Source organism: Notamacropus eugenii, chromosome 1, assembly GCF_028372415.1.
Source record: "Notamacropus eugenii isolate mMacEug1 chromosome 1, mMacEug1.pri_v2, whole genome shotgun sequence".
Taxonomy (NCBI): Eukaryota; Metazoa; Chordata; class Mammalia; order Diprotodontia; family Macropodidae; genus Notamacropus; species Notamacropus eugenii.
In genome coordinates, this window is record NC_092872.1 from 639,472,652 (window position 1) to 639,479,823 (window position 7,172).

The window sequence follows — 7,172 nt, forward strand, 5'->3', positions numbered from 1 at the left end:
AGATCTGTTGTGGCCCCACCTGTCCAAGGAAGTCAGAGCTTCCAAATCTCAGTATAATTGCTGAGGAGAGAGAGAGACAGGGTGAGACAAACAGAGGGAGACAAAGACAGAGATAGAAAGACACAGAGAGACAGATGAGTAAGAGAGACACACAGAGAGAAAGAGACAGAGGCACAGAGAGAGACAGAGAGAGAGAGAGGTGAGAGGGACAGATGAGTGAGAGAAAGAGAGATAGGCAGAGAGATAGATGAAAGAGGGAGAGGGGGAAGGAGGGGGAAGGAGATAGGGAGGGAGAGAGAGACAGAGAGAGAGACAGAGACAGAGAGAGACAGAGACAGAGACACAGAGAGAGACACAGAGAGAGACACAGAGAGAGAGAGAGCTGAGTCACGACTCCCTCTGAGCACAGATGTTCAATCCCGCATCTGTTCATTGAGTGGGAGCGGGCGGAGGCTACGTACTGCTGGCCAGCACCTGTGCAAATGTGAAGCCCATTCAGGGAATTAATGTGAGAAACTGATTTCTCGCTAATGCTTGAATGGAGAGCGCCCCTTCCTGACCTCGCCATTGACTGATGTCTTTCCCCCCACCTCCCCTACTCTCATTTCAAGGGGATGATTGACACCTCTGTCTCCTGCTCAGTCCCTCCCTCCTCTCTGCGCCCCCTCCCTCCCCAGTTCCTCTGCCTTGAAGATGCCCTAGCATCGCTTACTATTTTAAGAACCAAAATTCCCTGTCGTCATGGCAACTTCCGGGGCCGCGCCTTTTCTTGTAGGTTGCTGCTTAGATATATGGAAATGTGCCTTTCACCAAGAGCTCACAGTCATCCTCACTTAGTATAGATGCGATTTATAAACTGGACTAGTCATTCCCGGAACTGTGCACCCACATGGGCCACGAGATGGACTATAGGAAGAAAAGATCTGGTGTTCTCAGACCTTACGTGTTTCCCAGAGTGAAGGTTTTGCACTGTGAGGTGGGAAGCAGAGAACTTACGAATTTACTTTATTAATAGCAAATAAGAATTTAGAGTGGCTGAGAACATGGATCATGGTGGGTAGGGGGAGGGAGGATCCATCTGTTGAGGACATTCTTCTAGACTTCAGTATCATATGGTCTTTGAAAGTGATCAATGATGGTAGCTGATTTGGGAGGGGGAGGGGAAGGGACATCTGGTTACTATAGAGACCACCCCCTTCTTAGCAGTTCAGTAAAAAGGCCCCTGAGATTGGCCCCTAGTTCATTAGAAAAAAACAGAGAGAAGATTTTCTGTAGAGACACCTCCTTCCTTCCTGTCCTTGAAATTCCCTTTCTCTTACTAGTGAGAACCAGCCAGTTCCTGCTTCTATATCTTCAAGATCTGGTGAAAAGAAAGTCTTGTTAATGTTCACATTCCTTGTCTGCAGCATCAGAGGGAGAATTAGAAGCAATGATGACCTAGGGCTTTTGAGCAGTCACTTCTGCCGGCTGCAGAAACTTTGAAGGTTAAGGAACTTTTCTGGAAGGGTCTGATACACCTAGGAGGTGAAGCACAGTTCATATTTTTTATTTTAATTCATTCAACCCATCATAACTACAGGGGCTGGGTGAGCCCTAGAACACAGGGCCAGGAGGCATTAGCCAAAGGAATTAGATGTAGTGGAGAGTGCTGGATTTGGAATCAGAGACCCAAGGTTCACATTTTACCTCTATTAATTACTACCTTAATTTCTTCATCTGTAAAATGAAGGGGTTAGCCAAAGTCCCCTTTCACTTCTAATTTTATTATCCTAGGAATCTAGAAGATGATGTATTTTTTTTTTTTTTGCTAACTATTGTTTTTTGAATCAGTAACTTTGGAACTTTTGATGAAAGGTCAGTTCCACAGGAAGCCAAGGTATACTGGAGTTTTGTTGTTCTGTCTTGTCCTACTCTTCAGTGACCCCATTTTTGAATTTACTTGGTAAAGATACTGGCGGGGTTTGCCATTTCCTTCTCAAGCTCATTTTACAGATGAGGAAACTGAGGCAAACAGGGTTAAGTGACTTACCTAGGCTCACACAGCTACGAAGTGTCTGAGGCCAGATTTGAACTCAAGAAGGTAAGTCTTCCTGATTCCAAGCCCAGTTGCTCTATCCACTGCACCACCTAGCTGCCCATAGTAGCATCTACCTCTTTTCAGCACCTTGTGTTACGTACAATACAAAAGCAGTCTTGGGTAAAGGTAAGCGTCTTATCTTAAAGGTAGTAAGTAGAACAACGGAAAGCACACTGTGTTTGTGGTCATAAGGCTTGTATTCAAATTCTGCTACTACCACTGGCTTACCTATTAGGCAAGATTCCTCCTTTGGTTGGACCTCAGTTTCCTCACTTATAAAATGAGATCTCTAAGGTCCCTTCTAGATCCTGTGATCCTAGTGACATACTAGAAAGCTGGCTTTCTTTTCTACTTGGGGAACATTTTGTTTTTAATCTTGAGTACTGAACTTTTGGGAGTTTACCTTCACTGGTGTTTATTAAGCCCAAGTAATTTATCAGGTAAAAAAGATGCAAAGCAAGTTGGGCTTGCATCTCTACAGGAGTTGACACACCTAAAGAGTGACATAGGAGACTGGGTATTGGAACAGAACAGACAATCTGGTGTTGGATGCGGTGCAACCCCATGCATCTTGGGAGAATCCTCTCGATGCCTTGTTTATGTTCTAGGTATTGTAGAGTAACTGAATCACGGGCCTAGCAGGGTTTCATATTGGTCACCTGTCCATTTCTCCTTTTGTTGGCATTCATACTGTCTATTCCATATCTGCAGGGAAATATTCTAAAATTAACTGGGTCCATCAGATTAGACTATCATATGATTCTCGCCTCCAAGAAGTTCTTCCAGCTGTCTAAAACCTTGGAGGTAGAGAACAACTGGATATTAGCTTGTTCATTTGTACAATCCAATTTGGAGTAGGGAGTTGTGGAGTCCACCATAATGTCCCCTTCTGGAGAACAAGGGTGGGAAGGAAAACATTGCTGAGGGGGAAACTGGATCCAAAGACATCACAGTATGAGCTTCTATAATTCTGTGAAATGTTTAGAGTATTGGTTATCATGGTTATCAAATCTGCAATTCTGACTTGCAGTCCTTAATCCTTAATGAAGTGTGATATTAAGGTATCATCTCATAGGCTCATAGAATTATATCTGGACACTGAATCCAACACCATCTTATAGATGGGGAAACTGAGGCTCAGAGCATTGAAGTGTAATTGTCCAAGGTCAAATACACAGATAATAGCTGAGCTCAGATCAAACCTGTGTCCTCTGGTTCCCACTCTCAGTATCCCTACCATTATTTCCATGTTAATTGTGGAGAGCAGGCCCTTGATTATTTTCCATTCCTATTACATATAACAGTTGAATATGAAAAGATGGTTTGGATCATTCTCCTAAGTAAAAAAAAGAGGAATTTGATTTCTGTTTCAGGAAACAACTATGGTGTCATGGGAAGAGCATTGAATTGGCAAGCATTTATTGCAGACCCATAGAATATTAGAGCAGGAAGGGACCTTCAATTGGTTAGTTATTGGTTACTCGCAGTCTTGTTTAGCCTGTCTGCCAGAACGGTTTGCCAGGGTGTGGTTGGTGTGCATGCTACAGCTTCTTAGAGCCAACAGGTGAGAGTTGGGTGGATCGATAGATACCAAAGGAGGAAAGCAGCCTTCATACCAGACATACTAGTTTTCCCTGAACACACCTTATACTCCACATATGGATATGGATATAGATATAGATATTGACATGGATATAGATAGATAATGATATAGATATAGATATAGATATGATAGAAATATATAGATATAGATATCTAGGTCAACACCTCATATTTCAGATGAGGAAACTGTGGGGAAACCAGAATGGTTAAGTCACCTGTTTGATGTGTCCAGACATAGGAGTAGAACCTGGATCTCCTGATCACTAATTCAGTACCTTTTCCTCAAGCTGCCTCCTTACCTGCTGTCTTAGAAAATGGGGACAAATTCACTTATACTACGTACAGTATTGTTGTGAAGATCAGTTGCAAAAAAAAAATGCTTTGTAAAATCCTAAAGCCTTGTTAAAATGTTAGATATTTTTATAGAGTAAAATTTGGTATAAAGAACATACTGGTTGAGAGAGATGGAGGACAGAAATGAGAGGAAGAGGGATAGAGAAAAGGAGAAAGGAGAAGGGAATGAAAAAGAATAATGAAAAGGAGAGAGGGAAATAAATAAAAGGGGAAAGAGATTTTTTTCCCTCACCATCTGGACACAACCCTGTTCTGGGCTGCACCTGCCCCTATGGCCCCTGGGGTAATAGAAGCTACTAAATCTTCCTAACACCACTCTCTCTACCAGCTGTGCCATTAACTAGCTGTGAAACTTTGGGCAAGTCATCTGAAGGGTCTGTTTTCTCACCTGTGATATGAAAGAGGCTGGACTATCCAACTGCTAAGTAAGTTTCCTTCCAGCTTTTTAAACATTCTATGAGTCTGTGAAATGTCTCTTAAGTTCCAAGGAGAAAACTCCGTAACCAACAACAAACATCCCTCCTCATTACCCTCTTATGCTTCGAGCAATCTGACCATTCCAGGACCCTCCCAGCAGAGTAATTTTAAATCCCAGGGCTTTTAAGCCAAATCTTGCAAAATGTACCATCCTCGGAAAAACTTCCTCCATCCACCCTGGGAAGGCACCCCTCTTTCTGGCCATCTGCCCCCCTCCATCACCATAGATGCCACTTGTGTGGGTTCTAATTTCCTCTCCCCAATGTTCCCCTGACACCCTCTAATGTGAGCCTGGTCCACTGCAATTTAATTGAAGCCAGAAAGTCTTTAGCTGAGTGGATTGTGACAACCTGGCAGTCATAAATGCAAACTGGTAGGCGAAGGGGCTTTTGTACCTGAGAGATGCCCGCCTCTCCCCACACCCCCAGGTCTGTAGGAGGAAACTCGGGCACCAAGGGGAGGGGGATGTTTTTTTTTCAGTGACTGGTTTGAACAGCCACCTGTCTGACCCAGCTCAGTTCATACATTCTTCTAACAGGCCTTCTGGAGGTCTGGTTCCCCAGGGAACAGGATTGGCCAGCCCCTGGAATCTGCCATGCTGCTTGCTGTTGTGAGCAGCTGCAGGCTTTCTCCCAGCTCTCCCCTCTGGGTTTGCATTTGCTCTGCAATGACACACTTGTTAAAAGAATATTAGTTCATTTCTTGGATATCTTAGGACATCAGGTTGTGGAGCTGGGTTTTTTCCCTCTTTTAATTGGATGCATATATATAGAAATATACCATCACACACTCTGGATCCTGCTGTTTGAGAAGGGAATTGATGTTGGCCGTATTTGCTTGTAATCCCTGCTTAACCTCATTCATTTTCTGCTTATAGATGAAACTACCTGGGAACTATTCAGAGAATCTGGTCTTTGTGTCTGACAGCATGGTAATGTCCACTGCTGACAAGAAAATGACAAAAGCCAGAAAAAGACACTATGAACCCAGGATATCTCACCACTCTGGGCTACCCACTCAAACCTTGACCATCCCTTACTTTGTCCCTAGAGGGATTCAGACCAAAGACACTTCTGTGGTTAAAAGCAGGAATTGCTATCAGAATTAGAGAGGCAAGTGGAATCCTGAGAAAGTACTGGCCTGGAAATCTGAGGAACAGAGTTCTGGCCTGGTCTCTTCAACCATTTAGCTTGGATTCCTGAGCAAGCCATGTAACTAACCCTTCTGGGTCTCAGATGCCTCTTGAAGGGGAGGAGGATGATTCCAGTTCTGTAATTCCAACTACTGGAGAAACACATGGGATCCATGTTGGAGCAGGACAAACAAAGCCCAGCTCAAGTCTGAGTTTAAAGTTGTGTGGGCAGATCTCCTGCAGAGAGATTTCCTAGAAGGAAGAAAGAAGAAGGGAACAGATTTCCCACTTTCCCAATCTGGGCTGAATGGCCTAATTCAGGTAGAAGTTTCAGTTTACCCCCACAGCCTGGTTTAGCCTCAGCCAAAGCCAGTTTTGTTCAATAGCTCAGAAACTAGCTTCCAAGGAAAGTTTTACTAGATCCCTCTTCACTGGGTCATTTCAATTCATAATGATCCAGAGGAAGTTGGCCTTACCTTAAGTGATGGGTGGCTGCCCCCCACTCCCTTCCTCTCCCCTCCCCTCCCCCTCCTTCTCTCTCCCCTTCTCCCCCTTTCCTGTCCTCCCCTTCCTTTCTCTTCTCTTTCTCTTTCCTCTTTTTTTCTCTCTGCCTCTCTTTCTCTCTCTCTGTCTCTATCTCTCTCCCTCCCTCCCTTCCCTCCCCCTTTCTTTGGCAGTTTCATTCACACATATGGCTCTTATGTACCCTTATGTCAATGACTCTAAAATCGCTATAGCTCCCTTCTCACCCTAACTCCTATGGCCCTTGGGTTAAAATCTCAAATTTCTGACCACCTATTGAACCCCTCCAACTAGATGTCCATCCAGCATCTCAAACTCAACATGCATAAAACTACACTCATCACCTCCCCCCAACCCCCCAAATCTGTTTGTCCTCCTAATTTTCCTGTCTCTCTTGGTGGCACCACCATACCTACAGTCACATAGGTCCAATATCACAGAGGCATCGAGTCTTCCTTCTCCTTTATATCTCCCTTCCTTCCTCCTGCCAATTCTACTTCCACAGCATCTCCTTACATCCATCCCATGTTCTTCATGTACACTATCACTATCCTACTTTAAACCTTCATCACCTAGTCTACTTTGAGAGCCTCATAGATGGTCCTTGTTGCTTCTCGTCTTTTCCTGCTCTAATGCATCCCTCCCATGACCAGGTACCCCCTCTGTCATTCTCCCTACCCACACCCCCAAGCACCCACACCATCTTATTAAAGAATTTTCAGTGATTTCTTATGGCACAGAGGTTTAATACAAACTTCAACTTGGCATTTAAGGCCTTCTACAATTTGCCTCCAAATTACCTTTCTCGTCTTAATTTACTATGCTCTCTTTCCTTTTCATAATTAAACTGGGCTGCTAGCTGTTGTTCTCTGATCTTATCTCATACCCTCTGACCTTTACACATCTTCAAAGTTGGGGAATACTCTTCATATCGCCATCTTTTGAAAGTCCTTCCTTCCTGTAAGGACTAGCTGAGCCACCAATGTGTTCATGAAGCCTCTCTGATTA

General features: G+C 44.0%; 1 long non-coding RNA gene across 1 annotated transcript; it reads right to left on the minus strand.

Moving 5' to 3' along the window:
- Nucleotides 1-988: 988 nt before the first annotated feature.
- On the minus strand, nucleotides 989-4,745 carry LOC140528053 (uncharacterized). The gene is made up of 2 exons (XR_011975044.1): nucleotides 4,422-4,745; nucleotides 989-1,517 (listed from the first exon to the last, which is right to left on the minus strand). It is a non-coding gene; the product is annotated as an uncharacterized lncRNA (long non-coding RNA).
- Between the last annotated feature and the right edge of the window lie 2,427 nt (nucleotides 4,746-7,172).